The following is a 17163-nucleotide window of genomic DNA, read 5'->3' on the forward strand; positions in this document are numbered from 1 at the left end:
TGTTATAAGCTTTAATGGATTTGATTGAAATAAGCAAACTCTCTTAAAAGATATAAGGGTTACATGTACATAGCTTTAAATGTTGTCAATAACAATATAGATTATAGTTCAGCAGCAATGGATAGGCGATGATCTCAGTGATTTGCAGCAGCTCAAATTCATTTCAGATAATTGCAACAGGTGTGTAGGCGATCTGTCCTGGTCAGACTGCGTGACACGCTATGTCCTGTTGATCAACAACAGAGGACTGAATAGGACATCATAGTTGAATCAGAGCTTTGATTATGGTTTTTAAGATGTTTTGTTTTTGCTTCATTTTTCATCTTTAATAAGAGTCAGGTTTCCATTCCTCTTCCATATCTGAAACAGAGAGAGAGAGCAAAATATTAAACACTACTTAAGCCATGACGTTTTCACAAGCAATGAAGATGGGGTTTTTAACTCTTAATATTCACATCTGAGAACATAATGAAAAATACTATTAAAAAAAGCGAAATCTTAAAGTAGAATATTTAAGATAGTACTGGTTGAAAAAATTACACCAAAGTAACATTTCCGGGAATTTTACAACTGCATTGAGGAGTTTGCATTACCTCCACCTAAACTCCTTTTGCCCATGAGTCCAACAAACATTTCCCCTTTATTTCCTGAAGAGAGACAGACAGAGATAGATGATAATCATGATTATCTTACACTTGGGGGTAATCTAAAAAGAAAAGCAAGACATCACTCTTGTCCTTTCCTTATAGTGTAAACATACTCACTTTTCCTGCCAAGTCTCACAGGTTGAGATGTGCCTGAATTAAAGGAGCAAAGGAATAATAAAGAACTGTAGGGACACCACAAGTTTCAGTAGGAGTGTTACAGATATTACTGGAGAATAAAAAAAATATCACAAAGTTGGTTACAATATAGCTTCTAAAAAAAACACCATAAATCAACCATAAAATCTCCACAAAATACTATTATGTACTTGTTTGTTTACCTGAGCTTCTTCCCATCAGGCCGTGGAACTGCTGTGCTTTGGACCGCTTGATGAAGTCTACCAGCTGGATGGGTATTTCTCTCTCTAGCGGGTAGCCCTGCACACACACACACACACACACACACACACACACACACACACACACACACACACACACACACACACACACACACACACACACACATAAAGGCAGTTATGAGTCACTGCAGGTTTGGTGCATCAATGTAAGTAGTCCCTGCTGTCTGATGGACTGGGAGAGTATAGGATGTAATTAGGCTACTGTTCGTTATTTTCTGTCCCTTTTAGACCCATTTTTAGGCTGTAGTTTCACTTTAATATAGTCTACCTACTAAAATCTCTCTAAATATTTTCTTCAGCTGTGACAATGAAGATGAGAGAAGAGAAGAGGGGATACACTCTTCTGAGTCGCCTTCAGTTATTACAGCGCCGCAGCTATAACAAGCTGGTGGCCTCAGCACCTTCTTTGCCCTGGGTTTTGCCTCACGGGCTGAGCAAAGCCCACTGCCCGACCCTCTGATAGGTGGAGGTTTTACCTGCAGCCAGAGAGGAAGACTGGAGGCACGGACATAAATATGTAAAATGCAGAAAATAGTTTTAGCAAACCTTGAAGGGTTTTTGTTAGAAAATCCTTTGACTTTGTGTGTCCACCCCACTACGTCCTTGACAGTAAGCTATAGCCTATATATTCTGAGTTGACCGTCCTTTTCCGCAGTCCACTACTCAACTATCTCAAATATTTAAAAATAAATAAACAAATAAACTTAGCTATACTTTGCTCAGTTCTTTTCATCTTTTTTTTTCGTTTTATTAAACTGCTTGATTTTCTACTTAGATCGCTTGGCAGCCATGAGGTACCTAATGTAACCATAGACTGTATGTAAAAATGTAAAAGTTTAACAAAAAATGTAGCAAGCAGACAGTATTTTTAATGCCGCCGACTGGGTGTGTTGCTCTCCGCGGTGCTGATATGTGAGTGCCAGTTTTAAGTGCGTGCGTTCATTAAAGAAAAGCAAAGAAGGGAGGTTCCTTTACTTTATTTTATTTATTTAGATTTCACCTAAATCTAATTCCTCAGCTGAACACATGGCTTCATATGATAGTGGAGAACACCACATGTAGGTTAGAAGTAATCTCATAAAAAGAAACTTTGATTGAAGGATTTTCCCCGTAGATCCCTTTCTCAAAATAACACATGCATAATACTCTGCTGTTTAGCGTGAATAAAGCTTAAAAAAAATCCATCTCCAATTCTTATTTTTTTTACCTGCCAGTCCTCCACCGTCCAGATCTCTCTGTCTTCTTCTTCACTGGAGAGCGGGGTCCCCAGCGCGCCGAAAACCTGCACGAATACGACCACCAGCAGCACAACTACAAACTTCAGAGCCTCCATCGTCACCTAAGGGTGCCAAAAATAAAAGTGGCTGCAGATGGTCAAGAAAAACTTCCCCGCTTTGGATGCATACAGGAGCCAAATAACATCAAACCAAAGAAACTGTATTTTGTTCTGCACTGAGTGCGTTGGTCCTGAGTGAAGGTCTTGGCTTGCTCTTATAAAGTCCCCCTGCTTGCTCCTCCCCACTTTCTCTAGCCTCATATTAAAGTGAATATATCCTGCAGGCCAGATTCTTTTGTCATTGTCTGACTCAGACATGATGTGCGTAGACAGTGGATAAACTTCACCTTATCTAGAGCTAACCGGCCACTTCCCAAACTGTGAAGGATGGATGTGTTGATTCGTTTGTTTCTTGTGATTTTGTTTGTCCACTCCACTGATTGATGAGCTCATTAAGCAGCAAATTGTGGTATGAATGAACCGAGTGTGGCATTAAAGCTGATGTACCACACTCTGGTGTGTGTTTGAGTTATCAGGTCAATGAACCACAAGAAAGGCAGAAAAAAAGGCCATGGACATGTTTTATTTTCCAAGTTGAAGACTGCAATATGCCAACACAGATAACAAATAATACTGACATGGTTATATTTTCAATTTCAGTCCTGCCTTCAAAGCTGGACCAGATCACATCATGTTTTGTGTCATCTTTATGGCTTATGTCGCCTTCTCCAGGTGCAATTAGATTTTCAGCTGTGATGTATTCATGCTTTGTTTATGTGACTCTGCAGGTGGGTGGCCCAGTAGCATGATGAATTTGAAGCCTTTGACAAGAATTCATCTCTGCCTGACTCTGCGACCAGCGCAGCAACCATTGGGGGTGATTAAACGACATTACATTTAACATTTAGGACATTTTTTGATGATTCTTCAGACATGTTGGTCAAACGGTAGATTTTCAGGGTTGTAAGCTCTGTGACTTTCTTAATGCGTTTTTGTGTCCCCCATGAAAGAGCATAATATCTACCAGAGTGGTTCCCAAACTGGAGGGCACCCCCAAATGGGTTCCAGGATCAATCTGAAGCATCACAAGATGATTAAAGCAATCAGAGGCTGCAAAAAGCTGCACTTGAATGGTAGTTACATGGTTATACTACAGATGTAGTTTTAGCTGTGCTAGCAGCATGACTCTAGGTATTCTAATTTTGATTTCTCTAATACTTTGGTTTAGTGCTAATTAGCAAATATTAGCGTGCTAAGCTAAGATGCTGAACAGGGTAAACATTACCTCCAAATATCATGTTAGCAGTGCCTTTGTGAGCATGTTATCATGTTATCATGTTGATGTTAGCATTTAGCTCAAATCACCGTGTGCCCAAGTACAGCCTCACAGAACTGATTTTTTATTAGTATTATTAGACAGTAACATGAATAAATGCATATAAAAATGTCATCCACAGTGACAAAATACATTCATCAGAATACATTCATGTCTAGGATGACACAAGAAAGTAAAAAAAACTTTTCCCATTGTGGTCCTGGTTGTAGTCTGATAAAGATGGGAAAGGCAAGTTACGGATGATTTAAGGTACCCTGTACAATAAACCAAATAAAAACACATTACAAAAACATTAACAACATTAATTATAGTTATTATAATAACTATACACAAATACATGCATATACACCTGGGGTCCCCTCAGAAGGAGCCACACATAATTATAAGGATACTCCAAAAGAGCTCCCTCTGATTAGTATTCAACAACCATTCACCCTATGCAATGTAGCACGGCCGTAGTCTTGTTAAAAATCAACAGCAATGTCTGACAGATGGATGGTTCGATCACAGGGCAGAACTGCTTTTCCTTTTTCATCTACATTTTTACCAAGAACAGATCCCTTTTGCTGGTACCACAAATACACAGCTTTCCTTCACAAGGGCTTATCTGTGTGCACAAACAGCTGTCCAGGGATCAGCCTGGCTAACTCTTAACCTTTATGATCACAAGGGAGTTTTCTGAGCTTCTCTAAAAGACTCAATTCGTCCTGAGGTGCTAGCAGTCAGGGCTGAAGACGGATTGAGGAAATTAGATTTGGATTCCATACAGATACAGATACACACAGTAGGGTATAATTCACAGAAGTGGATAAAACATACACACATGCACACACATATATATGCCTACACACACCACATCTTTACTAATACCTCAGCACGCCAGCTAAGGAGCTCTGCATACATATGTCAGACAGATAATGACATACTTCAAGAGAATAAATCTGGATTTTACCCCATCATCTGCTCCACTTGTAGTAAACTAGCTCTTCATCATTTATGTCTCTAAATACCTTCTTATTCATCTTATTTAAATGTTCTTTGCAATGTGTTGTTTGATGAAGGCCACAACCTGAAACACAATGGTCTCACGATAATAATAAAGTTGTTCTTTATGCTACACTTGTTGCTGGAGCTTTTACCTCATCAAAAACTGCTTTAAAACTAAATGCAAGAAAATACATCATATTTCCATAAAAGTTATGAAAGCTGTGTGGTGCATGTGTTTCTAGTGTGTGGAACCTGTGATATGTTCCGTATTGTCAAAGTAACAAAAACAAAATTATAAACGCAACACTTTTGTTTTTGCTCCCATTCATCACGAGCTGAACTCAAAGATCTAAGACTTTCTCTATAGATGACCACTGAATAGTCATTTATGTATCCACTTATTTAATCTAAAGACAATGGCTGGAGTTTTCTGTGTCACTCATTGTTTTGATGGTAGCTCCTCTAAAAATCAGTCTCCTTTGACAATCAGGAACTTTTGAGAATCAAAGAGGGAACATCATTATTACTTTAGTCCATAACTCTTTTGCAACACGTGAAATGTACTAAAAAATAAGACAAAATAGGATTTTAAGGCTTAAAAAGAGTCACAGCCATGCTAGCTCTGAGAGGCTGTGCTACAGACACAGCATTGCTTTTTAGCTAAATGCTAACGTCAGCGAGGACATTCTCATAATTACCATGTTAATATGCTGATTAATAACGGGTGTAATGTTTATTGTGTTCAACATCTTGTGTGCTAGCATGCTAACATTTGCTAATTAGCACTAGACAGCACTAGTCAGCTATTTTCTGCTTATTCAGCAGGAAACATCAGGTTGCGGTGTCAGTCACTTTTGGTTTCTTGGACCGGCGCACAATGAGACAAAAGCTTCGGAAAGCTTCCAGAGTTAGCTGATTCAATTTTATATATGGGTATATTACGGGTGCAGTAGATCATGCACATGCCTTTGATGTGAGAGACCCGGGTTCAATTCCCCACGGTGACACTTCCACCAATGTGTCCCTGTGCAAGACACTTTACCCAGAGTTACTCCAGAGGCGTGCGACCTCTGACATATACAGCAATTGTAAGTTGCTTTGGATAAAAGCGTCAGCTAAATGAATAAAAATGTAATACACAACATATTGCTACTGCAGCTCCAATTTAAAGGAATAGTTTAACAGTTTGGGGAAATATGCTTATTCCTGTTTGTAAGGAAGAGATGGCTAACACTCTCTTGTCTGTAAGGTCCATCTAAAGCTACCATCAGCAGACGGGTAGCTTAGCTTAGCCTAACCCTGGCTGTAGCTATAATATTCATATTTAATTCATATTTAATGATTATATTTAATGGTTACAAATGATGATGAGTTAGGTATTATATCAGATATACATGTTTCATCCTGGGTTTGATGTGGTTACAATACAGGCCATCAGACGTGCATTAAAAGTGTATCAAACAGCACCCATAAAGGAATGTGATGCTTTTTATTGTTTTATCCTTCCTTTAGTCAAACACCTGCATTGTCCTAAATACCGAAGACTGCCTGCCTTGACGTGACGCTGGACTGCTGCAGGGTTCATGGAACAAAATCACCAAGTCATTACCTCAGTTATATTTAATCATTCTACCATGCTAAGTGATTTACATAATTGTTGAAATGCATGTTCATATTGAAAATGACGTCAAAGAATGTAGTACATGGTTTGATTAGCTGGGCTTAAGTGATACTGACAATAATATTTAACATATATGTACATACGTGTTTCTACGACTATTACAGAATATTTTTCTCACATACATTAAGTTGAAGTCACTGGAAGTTCATAAATAGCAGGATGGAAATGTTTAGTGATCCTGCCTCCTGTTTTTTGCGATTGGTCACTTTGTGAAAAGTAAGGCTCGATCATACAAGAAATTTATACTTCAATGTTCAATGTAATAGCTTTCATCAGACCTGTGTGAAAACAAAGAGGCTATAGGGTGTTTGTGTGCTCTTAAATTAAAATGAAGAATCACCAAAAATTTCATCCAAAATTATTTACCCTTACTCTAACTAAAATAGCTTTCTCTAAAATACAATACAATACAAAATGCATTGTTTAACATTAAACCAGTGGGTCACAAACTTTTTGGCTTGTGACCCTTGACACAAAAACAGTATCCAGTTGTGTCACATTTCAGAGGTCTATGAGTTGTTAATTGCTGATGAGTTGTTGACATTTACCCTTCTTTTCTGAAACTCCTCACACAGTTTTATTTAACAGTTTGAGGCCCAAAGAGGTCAAACAAGTCAACATGTCACCAAACAAAGATTAGAGAAAAGTAACAAAAAACTTCAGAACCTATTCTCCATCTCTAATTAATAATCTCACAGCATCACAGACTTATATTGTGACCCTTTGGAGGGGCAAGAACCCCAGGTTAGGAATCATTGGGCTGAACTTCCTACTGTATATAAAGCACTCTAAACTACAGTAGCTCCACCATGAGCAGCTACAACATTAAAATGCTGTTTGTTTTATGTTAGGCTAAATATTATGAGCATATATTTTGGTATTAAAATTAAGTTTATTATGAATTTTTTAATTATAACTTTAGGTTGCACTTCTTATGTTATAGCGACTGGGCATGTATCGCCCTACCTTTTTCTATTTGGACCCAGGTAATGTAGGTGAGGTTTCAGTAATTGTTGAGATACAGTTTTTCAACCACTATTTGTGCAATTGTTATGGAAAGAATGTATTTTTTTTTTCATTTCATTGCTTTATGAAGTTAATTTAAAACAATATTTGGAACATTTGTGAGTGTGGTAAATAAATGTAATTATAGTCAGATCTCCTTGCATGCTCTAATGATGGGGCAGTGACATTATAAGCCTGTTAACTTACACATCCTGCATGTGGCAGCTGCTTTTATTCTCAATTGGTCATCTGCTGCAAACTCCACCATTTCCCATACATGTTTAGATTGGAAAACCTAGCCTGATCGCGATTGTTAGGCTTAGTGAAGCCAGATAATGAAAAGGTATCCTGAGTTGAACTTGATTCACAGAATAGGCCCCTGGATGGAGAACTCAGCAGCCAGGTAACTCAAAGGCAAAAAGAAATGAAATATTATAACTTAATTAAATCAATTAGCAACATGACAGTACACAACACAAACAGTGCATTGTCATTGGTGTTAATAATCAAATTCTGAACCAAACTAACTGATTGTGTTTTATGTAATTTTAACTGACTGCTAATAATAAGTGTGTGAAACCTTTAACATTAAATTGTGTGGCTGTTCAGCCAATTTAGCGGCCTCAGCAGCCGAACCTGGATTGTGCCCTTTTGTCCAAACTCGCAACTCAGGAGTATGCATTCTCAAGCATTTCTACAAGATAATGATTTCGGCATTTTCCTGTACTGTTTTCAACTCCCTCAACCATGCATACAGCTCCTCAGGATGCTCCTCAGGATTAATGTCCAGGGAGCAGAAGCCCTGCCTGTGTCTCAGGATTTATATCATATTTATGGACAATGTTTTGAGTTATTCGTAATCAAGAGAATCATCCATATCCATGTGTATACAGTCTATGATGTGTATATGTATATGCAACTCTAGCTTTGCCAGTGAGTAATGGTATGAGATGAAAAACCCAGTTTGCCACCAATTAAAGGTAATTAAGAAATGTTCAACATTATCATCTGTGAGCTTTTCTGATCTGGGCTCTGAAATGAAACTAACCTGCTGAGGCATAGGACTGATTGAAAGTCTCATTGCTGGGAGCAGCTTGGAAAGGGATGTCAACTTCTGGATGCTCAGGAACAGGGGAGGTGCGGACCTACACTTCCCCATGTAGGAACTGGAACAGGTGTAAGTGCTGTTCTTGCAGGGCGTTTCCTCCTTCTGTCTGTCCTCTCAGGCTGCCTGCTGCCCCACATGGGACTGAAGAAGGGAAACCAGATCTGAAATTGTTGGCTTCTTACATTGTGATGTCCACCCCTCCGGAGGCTGCATTTTCCTCCTCACCATTAATTTGTGTCTCCTGTGACTTTAAGATTACAGGGAGGGGAAGAAAATAAAAATAAAAATAAATAAAACTGTGCCCATAACTGGCCTACCACCACTGACACCAAATGTTGTGGAACAAGCAGTGAAGGCACAAGGAAACACAGATTTGCTGTTAAAAAAAATTGGATTAATTTTCCCAAACAAGATTCAACAAAAACAAGTAACTGAAGGCAACTAAATCAAAAAGTCCCCTTAAAAGCGGTTACCAAAACATAGCTACTGAAAAGTAAGGCTATAACAAAACATGTTACCTAACAGAAAGTGACGAGGGCAACGTATGTACTGGCTGATAACAATAAACGCACACAGGGGAGGACAACATAGACAATAATTAAAACTCAACTCCCCCATGCTGTCAGAGCTCTTGGTATGGTCCTTGGCTAAAACCGTATTGGGGTAGTTCATGAAACAGCAAACATGTTTTTAAAAATCTTCAAAACATTCCTGGACCCACTCTAAAACTAATGTCCTAACTGTAAGTTGAGGTCCAAAATGTGTTTCTGATTTTCAGCAGTTGCGGTGAAGTGACAACATCATGTTGTGAGCATGCAAGGGTCACAGTACAGTGGTAGCAGTATCCGTTTATTTGTGTGAGCATGGTGCAAGCAGAAAGGTCATCATGTTAAGACATGATGTGTTTGAACTGAATGTAATGTCAGCGTGCTAACACGTTAATCTGCTGATGTTCACTGTTCTCATCATCTTAGTTTAGCATGCTAACATTTGTTAAGTAGCATTAGAGTCAAAGCTGAGGTTGATGTCATTAGTTCTGCAGGTATTTGTTCATAAACCAAAGTTTTGACACATGTTGAACTGATGATGGTGCTAGATGAGAAGTAAACAGATCTCAGTAGTTTGATGATGTTCATTGTGAGGGTGACATGAAATGTGGGCACCAAATTTCATAGAGATCCATCCAGTTGTTGTCGAGACATTTCACTCAAATGTGAAACTCATGGTGGTGCGAGAGGAAAAGCCAGGGAATCACCAAAATCATTTCGATTCATCCTCTGAGGACCATGAATTTAAAAAGATTTTGCCAATTAATCTAGTAGATTTTCAGATATGTGACCTGCTGGAGGCGCTAGATGAAAAGTCAGGGATCACCAAGTCACCCTCTGGGGACACGTATAAGGTATAATCATCTCCATTTAATGCTGAGAAAATATAGGTCTGACCATTTAAATGAGAACCATTGACATGTTCAGTGGAGGGAACCGTCTAATAAAAGGCTCATATTAACCCTGTGTATCTGTCTCCGTGGAGAAGTTTAAGGACAGATTACACCACTAACACTGCTGCGTTTCATATCCGCACTGATTCTAGCACTGCTGCATCCTTAGCCTTCCTTAGCCTTTCCCTTTCCTTTCTTCTCTCATTGCTTTTGCTTTTTACAGTAAATAATCTGTGGACAAAGATCAAGCTAAACTTAAATCCAGCCAACCACCAAAGGAGCAGTTTTGCCAAACAAAATAAGAGACATCATTCTGGCTGTCACCACTTTCTCCAGGGATAAGCAAAGACAATCTATCTCGCTAATCCATTTAAGACTAATTCCTTGTTACTTTTTCCTCCCATGTCTTTCCGACTCTGTTGTTTGGAAGGAGCAGAGCCAATAAAATCCATAATGTTAATCACCATAATAATGATAATATTAAATGGTTAGATTTATGCTTTAAAGGGTGCAATGTGTACGATATGGCCAGGATAGTAGTTTAAAACATTCAAAAAATAAACCAACATTATTAGCAGAATGCGAAGACATAACAGTTCTGGCGTTATGTCAAGACCTCTATGTATTGTGTTGCAGAGATATCTACTGAAGTTAGCATCCTAACCAGTTTTTAAAATGATAATGAGACATATATAGCCTATATTGCCGTAATTTTCAACACATTCTTCTGTCAGTCCTGTTCAGAGCCACTGTAAATCACGTTATTACTGTATTCCCTGTCGTCAAACTGGCCTCCGTTGATCTCGCAGGCTGTGTTCTGTCCAGATCTCGCCCTGTTCAGTTGGAGGCTGTTGAACCTGGTGCAATTGCTGCTCACCCCTCTCTGGTTCTGGTGCCAATTCCAGCGCCTCCAATCATTGACGTTCCCTGCTGGGGCCCCCTCGCCATAGGCCTGAAATCTTCCTCCTTTGCGCTTCCAAAGCTCCTGTGCTAAATGTGCAAACACCCATAATAATAATAATAATAATAATAAATTTTATTTATAATGCACTTTACATTTCAGGGAAATCTCAAAGTGCTACAACAACAAGGGGTTAAAAACAGTTTCAGAAAATAACAATCGCAATAAAACACCGTAACAAAAAATTTAAAACCATGACTGTTAATAGTCCCCCAGTACTGCAAGCTCCCAGTACAGACAGAGTTAATACACAGCTAATAGGACTAATAGTCCCTGCATTGCTAACTGGCAATGGCATCTACGGTCAACAGAAGTTAGCAGTTACTCTGGTGATATTCTGCCCCTTTTTGTTTGGAATATGAATTGAACAGTTGGCCAAAGTCTTGCAAACTTGCAATTCTTCCATATAGCACCTTCAATGTTTGTATTTTCAAACAGTGTGCTTCACGGATTCAAGGATTTGACGATAAGAAAGTTTAGTTTAGCAAACATTAACGCTGTCAAACACAAGTTTGGCTGGAGTTGCTGATATGTAAACCACAAACTAAACTCACACATACTGGCAATTTGCCCCATTTCTCCCACAGGGTGGATGCTCCAGACCTGAGCAGGTATCTTTCTAACATGCTGTGTTAATGATTAGGTTAATGTAAGACATTACTACTGTAGTTAGTATGTTAGTTAGCCAAGTATGCTAATGTTTGTGGTTTAGGCTACCTTATAGCGGTTAAATCAGCCCTTACACTTTTGCTCTTGTGTTTTGGAAAGGCTAAACATTTTACAGAGTATCCGTCTTACTACAGCCCCATGCACACAGCTTCATCATGTGGAAAAATGCCTGTTGGGCCTCATCACTAAGCTCAATTATAGCTTAGTAAAAGTCTCTGTTCAGAGGTTTATTTCATTTTATATTACTCTATTTTATTTCCCACCACTGGATTAATGCATGCAGAAGTGTTGGGAATATGTTAAGACATATTATATTTTGGCTGCCTCATGACTTCACTCACATGTCATCTTCTATCACCCTGTCCTCCCTCTTTCTACAAACGCTCATACAGAGACACTGTTAGAACAAAGAAAAAAGGGACATTTCTGTGTGGCCACCCTGTAGATGAGTTGTGGCCTGTAAAAATGAAAGGAACACCCAGGTCCAGAATTGGGGGTGACAAGACGCAGCTTCTTGTCACCCTGCTAACACTTTTACTGCAGATCCAATCATCTTTGATTCGTCTGATCAGACTCATCTCACATCTCCCTCCCTCTATTCTGACCTCATTCAGCTTTCTCTCTCGCTTTGAGTCTCTCTTGTCTGTTTGAACTGCACATATTGCAGATGCAAACCCAAAGCAGCAAATTGCAGACAAGCCCAAAATGCTCTCTGTGTTTGCTATTTATGTATCTCTGAATGACCTGAATATAGTATTTTTTTTCTGCGTAAATTCATTTCTGGTGTTTCTGGGAAATCTTCTCAGCAGTCAGTCCCCCAAAAACGATAATGTCTTAGTGTGGATATGGGTAAAAAAAATAATATTGAGCAGGATGATCACAAACAGTCTATGACAATTGCTGTGGATTGTAGTTTGATATCATTGTTCATCATTGTTTCGATTGGCTGACTCAGACTTGCGAGTCTACCAGAGCCGACCAGGAGATCGCACCAAAACAGGAAACACAAGTTTGAATTTATCCAAGTGGGCTTTAATTGAGTAAATATTCCTTTGGTGGAATGGAACACATCATTGAAGATATTTGAGATGAACCTTGACTTTTTTGAAAGTTTACTGGAGTACTTATGTTGCCAGGGATCAAAAGTTTCTTTTGTATGGTATACACCACAAATTACATGACAGTGCCTCCAGTCTCTTGCTCTGCAATTTGTGCACTGATTCGTATCTCTTTTTAGGTAGTTATGTGGTAAATCCTCCTGCCCAGAGGTGGGTATATGCTGTGTACAAGCGACCTCAGGGGAAATATATCAGTTAAGTCAGGCTAAATAAATGAGCAAAGAATTTATGCCAAAAAGTGACACATCAGAGGGATTTTGCAAAATCTAATATATTTTTTTGTAGATTTCAGGGTTGTGGCCAACTGTAATTTCACCATTATGGGTCATTGTATAACTAAGCTTCCTTTCTGCTCAAAAATTTATCGTTATAGGTACAGACACATTAAAAATGTATATTGCAAAGGCATAAAAGCTAGCTCTCAGGCTATGAAATGGCAGCAACAACTATTGCTCCCTGAGGAGAGTATGCAACTCTATGCATGCGTGTATCTTTCTTAAACTTCATCCCAGCTTTTAAGCCCAAAAACACTGAACCCATGTTGAATTATTTGCTCCATATTTTAAAGGTCTCAGCTGAAATCCCTCCCGTTGAGCAGCGCCACTACAGGTAATGAAAAGAGGTAGTAAATACGACTGGATGCTTTCCCCCACTTTGTAATTAGATCACTCAATCATTTGCTGCAGACCTTTGCCTTGCTGGGGGCTTAGAGAGAGAGACGTGTCTGTGTGCAGTGTGTTGTGTGAGGGCATTTGTGCGCGTGTGTATATTTAGCATGTGCTTCTGTGCAATGAAAGTGTGGCTGCATGTGCAAGCTTGCATATAATCTAATGATACATGAGAATTTACAGCCATGTGTTACTGGATTCAAACAGGAAAGAATCCTACTGAGACACTGGCTTGTTTAAATGTAGCTTAGATTTGCTGAAATGTATTAAGATGTGTATTGAATTTGTGTCAGAAGAAGAGATGCATGCCGCTAATTTCCCCATTGTAACATGACTCAGGATCACTTCCATCAAACAAATGCTGCTATGCTTTTGCTAATGCTCTCAATACTGTTCAGAGAATTGTTTCTACACCATCGAAAGTGGAAGGCTGAGAGTAATTGAACAAGTAATTACATGCATTCTTCTTTTTTACTTCAGCTGTACTTTGTATGATCTGCCCAATGATAGTTTGACATTGTGAGAAATGCATTTATTCACTCTGTGGTTAGAGGGGAGTTAGATGGGAAGATTGATACCACTCTTATGTCTGTGCGGTAAACACGAAGCTATTGCCAGCGGCAGGTTAGCTTAGCTTAGCACAAAGACTGGACACAGTTAGGAAGATAACAATAACCGCTTACAAGCTAATTAACATGTTATATCACGTTTGTTTAATCAGTACAATAACCGCTCGGACCACTTGCCAGGCAACCAGCAGAGACTCCAGGACTTTACTGGTCCTGGCCAGGAAATAGTCTGGCACATTACCCCCTGTAAATCAGTAAATTGTTGTTTTTAAACTTTGGTTTCTGTACGGCTTAAATCAATAAAATATAAAGTAGTTTGTAAGTGGGCTTTAGAGGTGAACCCCCTGTTCTTTATACTAAGTTAAGCTAACCAGCTGAGTGTAGTTTAAATCTTCTTCTAACTCTTGGAAAGAGCGCAAATGAGCACATTTCCCAAAATGTTAAACTATTCTCTCTCTCTTTTTTTGTTTTGTTTTACTACTGGCGAGGTCTGTGCGAGAGATTGAGCTGGGCCTCACCACACACAGTTAAGAGCTCATGCCATGCATCGTATCCCATTAAGCCCTTACTAACTGATAGCCTTCATATTAGCCTGATGATTGCGAAAGACTGTTTGGTGAACATCTGCTCTACATACTGTCATTACAGTTATTATTAATGAATAAAGACGTCCAGAACGGCATCATTTGATTGATTGTATTTGCCCCGTCTTTTTCATAAAGGACTCTGGATGAGGATGGAAGTGTTATTTATTTGGGAATTACATGGTGTGTGGCAGAGGATTGATTGGATTTATCAGGTGAAATGCACACGGCTGTATCAACAATGAAAGAAAGGAAGGTGGGGAAAGACTGATGAGTGAGTGGAGGACAAGGAGATCCTGAGCAGATATGAAGTAAACAGGTTCTGCAGATAACATGCACATACTGTACTAAACTGGATAACCATGCCTTTTTCACCAGTGTCTCTTAAATTGTAAGTAGAGAGAATACAAGGACATTTTAATTCACACTGACTCAGTCATCATCAACTGTACGGGGTCGTGGCTGGAGTTAATCGGGCGCGGCACACCCCGGACAGGTCGCCACACATATACAAAAACCACTCACACCTAAGGACAAAATTTATTCTTTCATGCCACACACACAAAATATAATTAAGCGCAGGCCTATATTGGGAGCACAGATTGGAGTATGTTCAGAGAGGCCGCCGCCCAGGAGAGCCACATCATTCTTGAGGAATATACACCATCAGTGACATCAGCAAATGTGTTGATGATGTGGTGACCACTAAAACAATAAAATCATTCCCCCAATCAGAAGGCCTGGATGAATGGAGAGGTGAGGGATCCATCCAGAGCCAAAAAAGCTGCTTTTCAGTCGGGTGATAAAGAAGCTTACAGCTCCGCCAGAGCGAGACTGAAAGCTGACATCAAGGAGGCGAAGTGGAGACATCAGCAGAGACTGGAGAGAGACCTTAACACCAGCACCACCAAACATATGTGGCAGGCCATCAAAAACATCACAGGCTACAAAAGCTGGTGCTCCCCCATCATGTGTGAGGCCACATTACCTGATGAACTTATCACCTTTTATGCTCACTTTGTCAGTCACTTTTTCACAGCAGATGTGAGGAGAGTCCTGCTGAGAGTGAAAATGAGTAAATCAGCTGGGTCTGATAACATCCCTCGTCGTGTACTAAAAACCTGTGCCAATCAGGTAGTTGATGTTATTACTGACTTTTTCAACATCTCACTGCCTCGGGAGAGGGTTCCCACCTGCTGTCTGAATGACTACCACCATGTGGCACTCACCCCCATTCTGATGTAGTGCTTTGAGAAACTTCAGCACATAAAAAACAACATCCCAGCCGGCCTGAACCCTCACCAGTTTGCTTTCAGAACCAACAGATCCACAGAGGATGCTATCTCCACTGCCCTCCATTCAGCCCTCACACACTTTGAGAAAAACAACACCTACATCAGAATGCTGTTTACGGATTTCAGCTCAGCACTTAACACAATCTCCCCATGAAGCTGATCAGCAAACTCAGCATTCTGGGTTTAAATTCAACACTCTGCAACTGGATATTGGATTTCCTCACAAACAGACCCCAGTCAGTTTGGATTGGTGGACACACCTTATCCACTCTAGTGCTCGACACTGGAGCCCCCCAGGGATGTGTGCTCAGCCCCCTCCTGTTCACGCTGTACACCCACGACTGCATCCCCCAACATGGAAAGAACTCTGTTGGGAAGTTTGTGGATGACATCACCATCATTGGCCGGATTTCAAACAACGGTGAGACTTCATATAGGGAGGAAATTCTTAATCTTAAAAGAGTGGTGCTCAGAGAACAACCTACTGCTCAACGTCAGCAAAACCAAGGAGCTGATCATTGATTTTAGAAAGGAGATAAAGACACACACTCCTGTCTACATCAGGGGAGCTGAGGTGGAGCAGGTGAACAGTTTCAGGTTCCTGGGAATCAGCATCACGGAGAACCTGACATGGTCATCTCACATCTCCATGCTGGTGAAGAAAGCTCAGAAACCACTATATTTCTTGAGGAAGCTTAAGAAATTTCCACGCCAAGTTCTTGTCACCTTGTCAGAAGAGCAATAGAAGCATCCTGGCTGGAAACATCATAAGCCCTCCGGTCCAGGACCAGAGGGCTCTGCAGCGGGTGATTAAAACTGCTCAGAAGATCATTGGTACCCATCTCCCGAGCATCAGTGATATCGGTGAGGTGTGGTGCCTACACAGAGCCCAGAGGATACTAAAGGACAGTACCCACCCAGCCACAGCCTGTTCACCCTGCTGCCTTCTGGGAAGAGTTTCTGGAAGGAAGTTTCTGCTGCCACACAACCAGACTTTACCATTTTTTACAATTGATTCTGTATTAAGGTATATTGTCTGCTATGTAGCAGAAGGGAGTTACAAAGTCAATTTCACTCTATAACTTGTTATATTCCGACAATAAACCTACCCACCTACATGTATACACCCCGAACATTCCACTTTTTGCATTGCATTTTCTGAATTTGCATCTGGGGTGAATATAAACAGCAGCAACCAGATGATACTATGAAAGTTTCATCTTCACAATAAACAGTCTGACATCTGGGAAACAGAGTCCATCTTGACTGAGTTTGTGCACCAAGCATCATCGATGTAAAACACACCAGTGAGAGTCCATCTCCTCTCATCTTTAACATAGACCACCTGCCGAGTGCTTGAACCGGGATGTTGATGGTGCAGGTGTCTGGGCCAAACATATGT

The sequence above is a fragment of the Micropterus salmoides genome, unplaced genomic scaffold (genome assembly GCF_014851395.1).
Source record: "Micropterus salmoides isolate LMB-PRFRI ecotype aquatic unplaced genomic scaffold, ASM1485139v1 Ms_hic_scaffold_10, whole genome shotgun sequence".
Taxonomy (NCBI): Eukaryota; Metazoa; Chordata; class Actinopteri; order Centrarchiformes; family Centrarchidae; genus Micropterus; species Micropterus salmoides.